The sequence below is a fragment of the Saccopteryx leptura genome, chromosome 3 (genome assembly GCF_036850995.1).
Source record: "Saccopteryx leptura isolate mSacLep1 chromosome 3, mSacLep1_pri_phased_curated, whole genome shotgun sequence".
NCBI lineage: Eukaryota > Metazoa > Chordata > Mammalia > Chiroptera > Emballonuridae > Saccopteryx > Saccopteryx leptura.
In genome coordinates this window covers 270372453-270385850 of record NC_089505.1, presented here as the reverse complement: position 1 = coordinate 270385850, position 13398 = coordinate 270372453, and positions in this window count along the sequence as shown.

Below are 13398 nucleotides of genomic sequence, written 5' to 3'. Positions count from 1 at the left end.
AAGTCTAGATACTCCTTTTTTTCCCCTTAAGTTGAGCTTTCCTTCAAGGACACAGCCACACTATCCTATAGCTTGAGTCCATGCCCATACTGCAGGCCCCAGGTTCACCATGCAAGACTTTGAATGACAAAGGAGGAATATGGTGAGGGGTGAGGGGCAGTCCCCTCTCTCTTCCACCGGGGAAACTCCTTTACCTCTATGTAAACTTGTGGATGCAAATTGTTGTAATGGGGCAGGGACCCCGGAACAGCCCAGCCCCAAATGCAAATAGTTATGGGATGGCCACCCTCACAATATGCATCCACAGAGTCTGGGATGCCAGTCTCAAGGAAAAGGCCCTGTGCCCTGCACTATAGCTACCACAGCCATAGCCAGTTCATGCCCTCTCCTCCTCTCTTTTACTCTATTTTTCTACACTCCCTCCCTTAATTCAGTTATTAACAAACTGGTTCTGAGGACTTACCTGGAACCTTAATTTTGTCCTAGCTACTGAAAAGGATGTAAGAAAAAAAGGTGATTCCTGCCCTCAAGAACTTCACAGGTTGACAGGAAGATGACATGATCTCCACCAAAGCAACTGAAAACAACTGGTAGATGGTTATATCATAGAGTATTTAAACCGGGAGCCTCCAATTTAACACTGAATAAAATCAAAGAAAGGGAGCGACCCTAGACATGGGCTAGGGTGATCAGAAAAGCTCCAGAAACTAAGTGGGACTTGAATTCAGTCTTGAAGCTGAGTTGGCATCACGTGGATTTTGGAGAGAGGGGAAAGATTGCAGAGAAGGGTGGACTACGCGAAGACCCAGGCTGCAGGGTGCAGGGGAGACTAGGGAGCCGGTGCTTGCTGGGGAGGAAAGGAAGCATTCAAGGCCTTCAATGCCAGCGTTAGAGGTTTGGATTTCAGCCAGGGCTGTTGGTTCTCAAACTTTGGTGGACTGCAGTGTTACTGGGTGCTGGTTAAAATAAAGGGTCCCAGGCCCCAGCCTCAGCAGGGATGGGGCATTTAACCAAGCACCCTGGTGCTGAAGGTTCTCTTCTCACTATCTTTGTCTCTCCAGTGGGTAAAGCTGGGCTTTGTTTGCACCATGGAAACCACAGGGCCACAGAGGGTTCCCAGCTTCTGCAAAGATGTTGAGCCTTGTCTCCTAGGAACCTGGAGCTGGGGCAGGAAATTGTTTTGACTACACTGTAGCCAAAGGGAAGCTGCCCTGATGAACCTCACTAGCTTCATTCCTGTAGAAGAGTGGAAAAGCTGACTCAGACCTCCTTCATGAGCTACCCTCTTTCCACTGATTAAAAGTGGAGCCAACAAAGAAATACATTTAATGGAGATATTTTTACATTATAAAAGCCTTCAGTCTGGGTTCCTTTAAATAGCAATCTCCCCTTAGCCCTGTGAAACACCCTTTAATAAATGTGTTTATAGCAAGTTATTTGCCCTCTCTAGTGAACCTCTCTTTACTCAACTTCTCAATTTTTACTAAGTAATTTTCAAACCTACAGAAAAGTTGGAAGGCTAGTACAGGAAAATCTATACAGACATACCTTGGAGATATTGCAGTTCTCATCCAGAGCATTGCAATAAAGTGAGACGTAATCTTTTTGCTGGTAGGGAGTCTTGCTTTCAATTTCTAAAAAATGCCAACATCTATAAAGTGCAATAAAGGGAAGTGCAATAAAACAAGGTGTATCTGTAAATGTTTTCATCTACATTTACCAAGGGTTAACATTTTGCCATTTGCTTTCTTTTTTTTCCTTCTTTTTCCAAGTGAGAAGAAGGGAGATAGACAGACTCTGCATGCACCTCGACTGGGATCCACCTGGCAACCCCTGTCTGGGGCCGATGCTCTGCCGATTTGTGGCCATGCTCACAACCGAGCTATTTTTAGCACCTGAGGTGGAGGCTCCACAGAGCCATCCTCAGCACCAGAGAGCCAATGCGCTTGAACAAATCGAGCCATGGCTGTGGGAGGAGAAGAGAGAGAGAGAGAGAGAGAGAGAGAGAGAGAGAGAGAGAGAGAGAGAAGTGAGAGCAGCAGGAGGAGTGGAGAAGCAGAAGGTAGTTTCTCCTGTGTGCCCTGACCCAGAATCAAACCTAGGACATCCACACACCAGGCTGACACTCTACCACTGAGCCAACCAACCAGGGTCTGCTTTCTTTCTTTATATAAACATACATGTATATACTTTCTTTTCACAAAAGCATTCACAGATATCATGATGCTTTACCCAAAATACTTAAGAACCAGGACATTCCTTCTATAATTTCTCTTATAACTATAAGAGCATTATCACAACAAAGAATTTAACATTGATACAGTAATATCAGCTAACTTATAAAGGATATTTAAATTTCCCAATTCTCCCAAAATATTATTATTATTATTATTGACAGAGACAGAGAAAGAATCAGAGAGAGGGACAGACAGACAGGAAGGGAGAGAGGTGAGAAGCATGAGTTCTTCATTGCGGCACCTTAGTTATTCAATTATTGCTTTCTCATATGAGCCTTGACTGGGGGGCTACAGCTGAGTAAGTGACCCCTTGCTCAAACCAGCGATCTTGGGCTCAAGCTAGTGAGCTTAGGCTGCAATCCAGAGACCTTTGGGCTCAAGCCAGCGACCATGGAGTCATGTCTCTGATCCCACGTTCAAGCCAGATGAGCCCGCACTCAAGCCAGTGACCGCAGGGTTTCGAACTTGGTTCTTCTGCATCCCAGTCTGACACTTTATCCCCTGTGCCACTGCCTGGTCAGGGCCTCCCAAAATATTCTTTATGGCTTAAAAAAATCTAGGAAACAATGAAGATTCATGAAGTATTTTAATTGTGTCTCTGTTGTTTCCTTTAATGTAGAACAGTCTCCCTGCCTTTAAAAAAATTTTTTTTTATGATATTGGTGTTTTGAGGATGTTGGTGGTGGTGGTGGTTTTTGTTTTTGTTTTACATTGACATTTTTGAAGAGTCTAGGTGAGTTAGCTTGTATAATGTCCCACAATCTGGATTTGTCTGATTTGATTCAGATTAAATATTTTGAGGCAAGACTACAGCACAAATGTGATGCTGTCCTTCTCATGGCATGCCATCATGTGGGGAGACACACCACGTCTGTTTGTCCTATTAGTGATGATGCCAAGGTGGACCATTGATTAGTTAAGGGGTGCACTGTACATTTTGACACTTGATTTCATTTAACTGAGCACTATGTGGCTCTTATTAATATTAATTCATATTATAAAGTGGTAAGGGCAAAAAGTGAATCTTCTAAAAATAATGCTGTACAGTTTATTAGACTTTTATATAGGTGATCTTATTCAATCCTCAAACATGTATGTCTGAGGGAGCTATTTTTATTCCCACTTTACAGAACTGCAAAATCTTGGCCCTGGCAGATTAGCTCAGTCAGTTAGAATGTCATCCCAAAACATCAAGGTTGTGGGTTTGATTCCAGGTCAGGGCATATATGGAAAGCAACCAATGAATGCACAACTAAGTGGAACAAGAAATGAATGCTTCTCTCTTTCTCTCTAGCTCATGCTCTCTTTCTTCCTGTGTCACTGAAATCAATCAATAAAAAATTTTAAATACATATTTTTAAAAAAGAAAGAAATACAAAATCTCACAGTGCTTAGGAACACTGACATTGAATCCCAGATCTGCCCTTTAATAAATGTGTTTTAGGGCAAATTACTTAACCTCTCTATGAAACCTCTATTTGCACAACAAATCTTGGTGTGCAAAATGGGGATAAATATCTTCCTCTCAGAGTTGTTGTGAGGACTAAATGAGAGTACTGAAAATGAAATGCTCGATATAATAATGCTTAGCACATAAAGAGCGCTCAGAAGACGAAAGTGCTCTGTGTACAGAGCTAAACACATTAAGCACACACACACACTCAACAAGCATGTATATGTTGATACTCAAAAAGGTCAAATGAACAAAGAACAGGGCCTAGATTTAAGCCCCACTGCCTGACTCCTAATCCAAATCCTAGACCCATTCTCCCCACACCATCCTGCTGGCAATGGGCCAGCCAGTGTTAGTCTATAAGAACCACTTGATCAAAATTATTTGAATAGTGTGTGGAAAATTAGATTTGAATTCAAATGTGTTTTCATACCTAATTTCAAGATCCATAAAACAAGGCCTTACTGCTCTCCTACATATAATTAGCCAAGGGACCCCCATTAATGCCCTTTCTTCCCAGAACGCTGCCCGTGCATTGCTCTGTTCCTTGACAGTCTGATACCATCCCAAACTCATCACATTGACCAGCAGTCACTGTGTGCCCAGAGGGCTCATTGTGGCTGGACAACTCTGTGTTTGACCCCACATGTTCCCTTGACCTGCCCCTGCAGAGTGACTGGTCTGGAGTAGGCAGAAGAATGAAGAAAGAACCTTGGTTGAAGAGGGGAGGGTTTAGGGGTGCAGGCCAAGCAGAAGTCCCTGAAAGCAGCCCCCATGCATTTTCATTAGAAATTCCCCTTCCTACTTTCTACTAAGCACCCCACCCCCCATCCCGGTGTACAGAAGGGAACTCCACAGAAGCAGCAGCAGCAGCAAAACATCATTTTGAGTCAGAAGTCTTTATCCCATTTGAACTACAGTGGGTCCTGTTAGGAATTAATCCTGCCTGGCTGGGATTGTGAAGTGTGGTTTTGCTGTTCACGTGCATGTCTGGGATTCAGGAGGAGGGAAAGATCACTTCTGATAAAATAAAATAAAATTCAGAGGTGGTGAGCCTTGGGGAAGAGTGAGTTGGTGTTGGATAGTTAGGGGGGAGGAGGGAGGGCAGTCCTGACTTGCGGATGATAGAGTACAGAGCATTAATAAAGGCACTGAGGGGGAATAACGCAAGCCCTGGTCTGAGGATGGAGAGATGGGCCCTGAGGAGGCAGGAACCCCTCCCTTCTGGACACAGCGCAGACAGGCCATGGCTGTGGAGCAGCTGAATATTTCATTGATGGAAAATTAGACGTGGCTGTGCTGCTTGGGATGTAGCTTCTAATTTCATGGCCAGGTGTACCCAGATGGCTGACTAGGCTGCAGGAGGGATGGACTTACCCCTCACCCCACACCCCACCTCAGGTTTCACAGCCCAGGAGGATGCAGAACTGACCTTCCTTCCTTCCCAGTGATGTCAGTGGCTATACATGCTCTAGCTCCAGGAAGAAGAGCAAGCCCATTGCTTCACAGGCCCCAGACCTACCTCGGTTCCAGGTAAGCATCTCCTTAAGCACAAAAGAGACACAGAGGCCTCTGTCCTGGTAGATAGCTTGAGGACACAAATGCCCTAATAGGTTTCTAACTATGGAAAGAACAAAGCACTGTGGGGTCCTGGGGAATGTCCAATTACCTGAGGCTTCACAGAGGAGGACCCCCTGTGCTGATGCATTCCTCAGACAGAGAGGAAGAGGAAGGATGCTCACCAACACCTCGTGAAGACTTTGTTTCAGCAAAGCACTGTGCTCGAGCTTGTTCTACTACAACCTCTTATCCTCACTGGCTCTGTAAAAAGTACATAGTACAATTCCTCCCTGCATAGACAAAAAGCGTCCAGGCGGGACCAAATGCAGAAGAATCCTTGTGAAAGAACTTGGGGATGTGGGACATTTAGCAATTTGGAGAAGTTGAACCATTGGGAGTACAAAGGGGAACTGGCAAGAAATGAAGAGTGGGGCTTTGCCTGTCAGGATAACAGATTTGAACTTGATCCATTTGGCCGTGGAAGGCCTCTGAAGGGTATCAAAAATGAAGGTGCCAAATATGTTTTTTTCTCCTTATACCCAAATGGTCTTGGTCATCCTGGCCACCTCTCCAAATCCTAAGCACTCCTCATTATATCAACAAATACTGACTGGACACTTGTCCTGTGAGCCAGGCACTGTGCTGGGTGCTGATGATGTGGCCATGAATGTGACAGGGCCTATGGAGTAAGAGAGGAAGGGAGGTAAGGGAGACAGACAATACCTAGTAAATAAAGACACAAATAAATAAAAAATTGTAATAAGTGCTATGACAAAAGTAAAACACATACATGGGACAGAGAGAGATGGGAAGGGGAGGGGAGGCTACTTTATACTTTAGTTAACCATATTCTCTCTTCTCCATGGAACTATGGTTGTTAAGAGTACAAAGGTATGCCTGACCAGGTGGTGGCGCAGTGGATAGAGCGTTGGACTGGGATGCAGAGGACCCCGAGGTTTGAGACCCTGAGGTCGCCAGCTTGAGTGTGGGCTTATCTAGTTTGAGCAAAAGCTCACCAGCTTGGACCCAAGGTCGCTGGCTCAAGCAAGGGGTTACTCAGTCTGCTGGAAGCCCATGGTCAAGGCACATATTAGAAAGCAATCAATGAACAACTAAGGTGTCACAACGAAAAACTGATGATTGATGCTTCTCATCTCTCTCCGTTCCTGTCTGTCTGGCCCTATCTATCCCTCTCTCTGACTCTGTAATAAATAAATAAATAAATAAATAAATAAATAAATAAATAAATAAAATCTTAAAAAAAAAAAAGTACAAAGGTATCAGGACAAGGAGATGGGGGCAGGGATTATTCACTTTCTCCAATTTCAAATCTTTCCCTGAAAGTAAGTTAAGTTTTTAGAGAACTATGTTCCATGCTTGTACTATTCCTGGGCCACTGATGCTGCTCCTTCCCAAGACCCAGGCAAAGGGCCCCTAACTTCATCTACAGCCTAACCTGATTCCAGTGGAGACTAAGCCAGCCGGGAGCGTGGGATGAGCCAACCAGAAGGAGTGGTCCCTGAATCCCAGGGCCAGAGAAGTAGAAATGCTAAGGCCATGCAGGTGGATATTTGAAAGACATTTCCAGGGGTGAGTTCCTTTCTCTTCACCCATGAGTCATCACAGAATTTCATCCTCTTGCCACCAACAGGGCCCTTTTGCTTCTGAACCGGCCCCTCTGCTAAGCACCCAGTCTTGAACATTCTTCCATAGGCCAGGAGAAGACATACTTAAACCCAAGCCCAATAGTCCTCAAAGAAACCCAGTCAGCCCAGGTTACCTCTCACAGCATCTTGAGCCATTTCATTGTCTGTCTTCCCTTCCCAGTGGCCAGATTGGTATTTCTCCTGAGAGTGAGGAGAGGGCATGGAGGTGCTGGCAGGTGTTTGTCATGCCCCAGTTTGTGGACCATGTTGCTGGAGAAGCCAAAAGAGCTGTGATATGTACCTAGGAAGCCCAAGGTGCAGCTCCTTGACCTGCTGGGGGGCGGCAAGCAGGTCAAACTGGTGGGGCTAGATTCCAAGCTGGACCATCTTGACCTAGAGGGACCGTGGAAGGGGGGGGGGTAAGATGGGCTCTGGACCGCTGCAGTCCAGAACCTGCACTGGGGTCTAGACTAAAGTCATGCTCCCAAGTTCAGAGAAGGAAGCAATTCACGTGGGGCTAGTTATCATTGCTTTCCCAACCTAAATAAATAAATAAATAAATGAAGAGTCTGGCTGGGTCTGGTCTTATTACAGCATTTTTGCCATCTTGCTTTCCTTACGAAGTCATGGAAACAACCTGGTCATCCTTGAGAATAAGTTGGTAGCCACCTCACTTGCTGAGAGGACCTCTTTTCACCCTTCTATGGGTATTGCCTAAAGCCCAGCCTTCTGAGAAGTGACCAGAGAGTGTTTTTGATTTCACAGAGCTGTACATTATGACTAGCCAAAGCTCAAGATAATGCAGAATCTGAGGCCACGTATGTGAAAGAGTGCCAACCCATCCTTGCAATTTTTTGAGATTTCATCTCAAAAGCATCCGTAGGCTGAATAATGATCAATTCAGCCCTCCTCCTCAACCCCCTCTCTTTCTCAATCTCTATGTCTCTTGTCTCTGTCTCTCTCTCTCCCTCTCTCTCTAAACACATATACACACTCCTCACATCCATTTTAGAATCTTCTCTTTCTTTGTCACAGCCTCTGCCTCCTCCTCCTCCTCCCCACCTGCCTTCTCAGCAGGAGCACACTAGGACAAGAATGTCACTACAGGAGCCTCTTGGCCACTGCAACTGTTTCTCAGGTGTGATTAATGCAGACCTGGCCACAGAATCACTGCTGCTCCGAGCCCATTTCTCAGTCTCACCATGTCTAATGTAACTCAAGAAATGACATAATAACATCTAGTGCCTTTACCCAAGCAGTGCTCAGGGTGGCCCTGGGGAGGTGCTCTGCTGTTTTTGGAGGAGCTTAACTCACTGCTTGTGATCTCTTCCCAGGGATCAACTACTCTCTGGGGCTTAGGAACAACACTTATTAAACGTGGGATCGTGCACAGATTGCAGAGGCTCTGGGAAGGCCCCTAAATGCAGAAGTCTGAGAATGTATGTGTTTCCTGGGGCTGAGGCTCTATATGTTCTGATTCTCAGAGGCATCAGAGACCCTCCAAATAGCACTAGGTAAAACAGGAAATTGAAATGTTCCTCTTCCTGTTTTGTTCCCTCATAAGTTTGAGTTTTATGCAATTCCATCTGGTAAAAGGAAGTCTGAGCCCGTGGAACCTGGGGTTGAACATCCTGACTATGAAGTGACTTGGAGAGTCTCCAAGAGAAGATCTGAGGAGGAGACATAATGTCAACTTTGTGGAGGAGATTCTTCAGCTGTTTAGATTGCGGGGATCAGGAATGAGGAGAGTCCGTGGCCTTGAACCCCCAAGGAGAGGACAGCGCACATTTCTGGGACACGGTCCAGGCTCTGCCTTAAACATGCAGCTCCAAAAGAGATGCTGTGCAGATTCCAAGCTGCTCAATCCTGGAGACTTGAGGAATAACCCAATCCTGACCAACCCAGATGGTACCTGGGCATTATGTGCCCTACCCAGCAGGATCAGAAGCCCAAAGCACAGAGCCTGCTGCAGAGTCAGATCTGAGTCAGCTCAACACCAAGCCCCAGCCTTCCCTGACCTCCCACATGAAGGGGAAGAGAGAAAAAGATCTCCACCCACCCACCCACCCGCCAGCCTCAGCCTCAGAGTCCCTTTAGCCCTTGGCATGGTAATTAACAGGCGAGAAGTTATGCACCAGCCTCAGCAAGCTAACATGGCAGGAGCTCCCCCCTGACTGCAGAGCTAATAAGAAATTTGCTAATGCAATTTATCACTTTAAAAAGCCATATGTTGGTGGAGATGAGCACTTCTGTAGCTGCCAGTCTAATTGCCAGAGCAGGCGGCAAGCAGCTCTGGGAAGGGAGTGAGGATGATGTCTTCACTGAATCAGTGGTGCAATGCAGCAGGCGGGGGATGGGAGGAGGGGTGCAGAGCTGGGTCTGAGGTCTCCAGCCTTATGCCCCCCAGGAAGCCCTCTTTGTGGGCTTGTTCTAAGGGCCTATTAAGAACCTAAAGGGCCTTGACCTCCAGGCCTCGCTGGAACCTGCACTGGCAGCCTCTCTGTTCATACTGCAGCTTTAAAATAAGAAGCAGCTCTGTCTGCAGTGACAGAGGATCTAAATCTCAGCCAGCAAGTGTCAACACACCAGACTCTACTCAGGCTCCTGCTAGGGGAAAGGCGGATACCATGGGCAAATTTGCTCTTTGTCTCCCAGACCCCTACAACGACCCACCCCATCCAGGATAAGGGCCAGTAGTCCTGAGCTGGATGCTGGTAAAGAAGGTTAGAAATCCACCTTAGGCCCAACAAGGTCTCTTCTCCCAGTTTAGACAAAAGCTAACTTGTTTTGAATGTCCAGTATTTAACAAAAACAAAGAGTGGTTTCTGGAATGGGGGTGGGGGAGTGGGGGGTGGGGGTGGGGGGGTGGGGGAGGTGGGGGGGTAGGGGGGGGGACGACTACTGCTAGGAGATTCTGCTTCAAATACTCACTGCAACTATTTTCCCCTGAAGCAAGTTCATGGAGAAGCAAGTGGGAACGGAGCCCAGGCCTACTAGGAATGCTATGGAAGGGTCTAAGAGTGTCCATGTGTCTGGATCCCCACTGCTTTCTGGAATAGTCCTCACTCTCAGCTACCTGTGGGATCGAGGAGGGCTAGGGAGAGAGCTGAGGGAGGACAAGCCACCTACACCCAGAGAAACATCACACCCAGTTTCAATCAATTCAACTTTCCTCAATTTTTTTGAGGAAATGTTGACCCCAACTTTTCTCTGTTATATATTTATTTATTTGTTTGTTTGTTTGTTTGTTTATTTTACAGCGACAGAGAGAGAGTCAGAGAGAGGGATAGATAGGGACAGACAGACAGGAACGGAGAGAGATGAGAAGCATCAATCATCAGTTTTTCGTTGTGACACCTTAGTTGTTCATTGATTGCTTTCTCATATGTGCCTTGACTGTGGGCCTTCAGCAGACCAAGTAACCCCTTAGCTTGAGCCAGCGACCTTGGGTCCAAGCTGGTGAGCTTTGCTCAAGCCAGATGAGCCCACGCTCAAGCTGGTGATCTCAGGGGTCTCGAACCTGGGTCTTTCCGCATCCCAGTCTGACGCTCCATCCACTGTGCCACTACCTGGTCAGGCTTTTCTGTCCTTTAAATGAATGCTTTGAATTTTGGTGGAGGCCTCAAGGAAGACAAAGCAGGAGGCCCAGGTAATGCCAGGACAAAGAAGAAAAGCTTTACTAGGGTCCTGGACACCCCAGTGTGTGTTTACCATCCCCCATATCTGAGAAGAGCTTAGTCCAATATGTTGACCAGTGCCGGGAGCAGCAGGCTGCCTTCTTATTTAAGACCTTCCTTGGCCTGACAACTCCCTTAGCCTCACAGGGTATGGGTGAAGCCAGGCACCAGGAACTGGTGCAAATTTATGAGTCTCATCTGCAGGAGCAGGGTTTTGCAACAAGCCATCCACCCCCCACCACCACCCAAAACGCAGACGGGGATTTGAAGCCACCTGAGTGTCTATGTGCAACCCAGAAGCAGTGGGTAGGGAGCAAGTCCCCTGACTTCGTTGAGGAACCTGACCAGCACCCAAGAGGTCCAGGGGCTGGGGAACACAGCATCCAAGCCTTGGCCCATGGTTCCAGCAGCCAGGACTATGGAGCAAAAAAGAACATCTGCCAGGCTTGCACAAATTGAAGAGGGTCCCAGAAGTCCCTGTATGTGCCCTTGAAAATATACTTTAATATCTAAGGTCCTATCCATTTCTTTAAAAATTTTTTAAAATTTTCCTGATTGCTTCTCATGTTTATTTTTCCAACTCAATCTTAATACCATTTTTGCCAAATTCAAAATAAAGATAATCCTGTTGATATTTGATCAGAATGACATTAAATTAATAGGTTTATTTTGGGAAAACTGAATCTTTCTATTCAAGTTAGGGTATATTTTTCTATTTAAATAAAGCTTTGCTGTCCATATGCTTTTAAAAACTCTACATTGGCTTGGAATTATCTCCTTTGAAGGCTTATTTGCCAAAGGTCTTATAGACTTACATGCTAGGGGGGTAATGTGTTAACACTTTCTTGGTTTTTAGGTGAGTTACATTCTAAAGGGGACCTCTTAGTTGCCTTAACTTAAACCAAAAGGCACTGAGAGAGCCACCTTGAGGTGTCCTGGCCTTGGGACCTCCAACCTGGACTCTAGGTCCTGGTACCTCCCTCATTCTGAATCCACACCACACTCAGGAAGATATTCTCTAGTCCAAGGCGAACTAAACAAAAATTCCCCTCACTTTCACCAGGTCAGTGGTGAGTAACTCTATGTTCCAGGAAAGAGAACCAAGGAAGATGAATCCCTGCCTTTAAGACACATGGTGGGCGGTTCACTTGAGAGCAGTTTCTCATGCAGATTATCCTGATTAGAGGCCCCCACACACCCCACTCTCAAACAACCCCTTTGCAGGGCCACCTGCATCTGGGCAACCCGTGCAATCACACAGGGCCTGGCGCTTAGCTGAACCCTGTGCTGATTTAATGCTCTTCTGTCTCTGTCTTGGAATTTTTAATACTTTTGAACGAGTGACCCCACATTTTCATCTTGCACTGGGCCCCATTTAGTTACATAGCTGATTCTGCTCCTCTGCAACACGTGGAAGCTCAGAGACAGTAAAGAACAGCCCGAATCACACTCGGGGCTGGCTGACATTCAAGTACAGGCAAGTCTGGTGCAAAGTTGGGCCCGTTAAGGAGCTTTGTATCCAGCAGCAGGCAAAGCCTCACTTCTGCCTGGAAATAAGCCTGACTGATAGATTTTTAAGGGGACACATCACAGGAGACTTGATACTTCCTTCTTCAGCTCTTCCTCCCTGCTTGCTTCCAGGGTCCAAGCTATAACAGCCCACTTAGCAAATTCTCAGCAAACCTTGCTGGCTGCTGTCTGGACTACCTCAGGAACAGGCCTGCTTAGTGTTGCCTGAGTTTAGACTCCAGGAGTGAGTGAGCAGCCTGTGTTATCTCTCCAGACTTCTGCCTCTCTCAAGACCTCCTGGGAGTCCTGGGGCCAGCAGGAGAGAGTATTTCCAGATAATTGACACGAGCACATCTGGTCTCCTGGGCTGGAAGAAGCCATCATGGCAGGAGAAGAGAAGGGCCTAAACTCCTGGGCCACAATCCATGAGGGTTACTTAGCGGCCAAGCAGTGCATTCAGGAAGGAAGGAATGGCAGGGCTGTAGTTTGGAAAGGTCAGAGCCACACGTGCCTAAGAATCTTCAGGATGTCCCTTCCTTCAGTCCCCTCAGCCAGGATGATAAAGCTGGCTTGGGCTATAAAGTATCAGGGCTCTGCTGGGAGGGCAGGGGCTCAGGGATCCCCCTGGACATTCACTCTTCTAGGAAGCCTCTTCCTCTGAGGTTTGCCCTTAAGGATCCTGGCAGCAAGAGAAGGAGTCATTTGTAATTTCCCAAATGGAGAGGTAGAAAGAAAATGTTTAACTATTTATTTAACTCCACCCATTCATTTATGTATTCATCCTTTCATTAATTTAGCACTTATTAGATGCTTATTTAGGGATCAGCTGTGTTAAGTGCTATGAGATGGCTGAGAAATGTTCTGTCCTCTAGGAACTTAGAATTTAAATGTGGATTCCATGAAACAATCAGTGAAATATCGTACAGTCAAATGGAGCATATAACCAGTGCTAGGTTATGTGGTAAAACAGTCTGTGCCAATGTGCAGTTTAATGTTTCCTGAGGGTACTCTCTGTGCCAGGCTGTGCTAAGTTCTAAAAGGCACAAAGACAGATGAGACCTGGTCCCTACACTGGAAACTCTCAGTGCTAGTTGGGGAAATACATGTCACAGGACAACTTAGATATGCACAGGGCATTCTGGAAATACAGAGAAGAGTCACTGAGCCCAATCCTGGTGACATGATATCTCAGCTGCATCACAGAAGCCCCAGAAATGGAGTTTGAGAGGATGTTCTGGGCACAGAGAACAGTATAGAAAGATCCAATGGTCTGGTATGATTGAAAACTACAAGTAGGGAGTTCTCAGAGCAGGGAG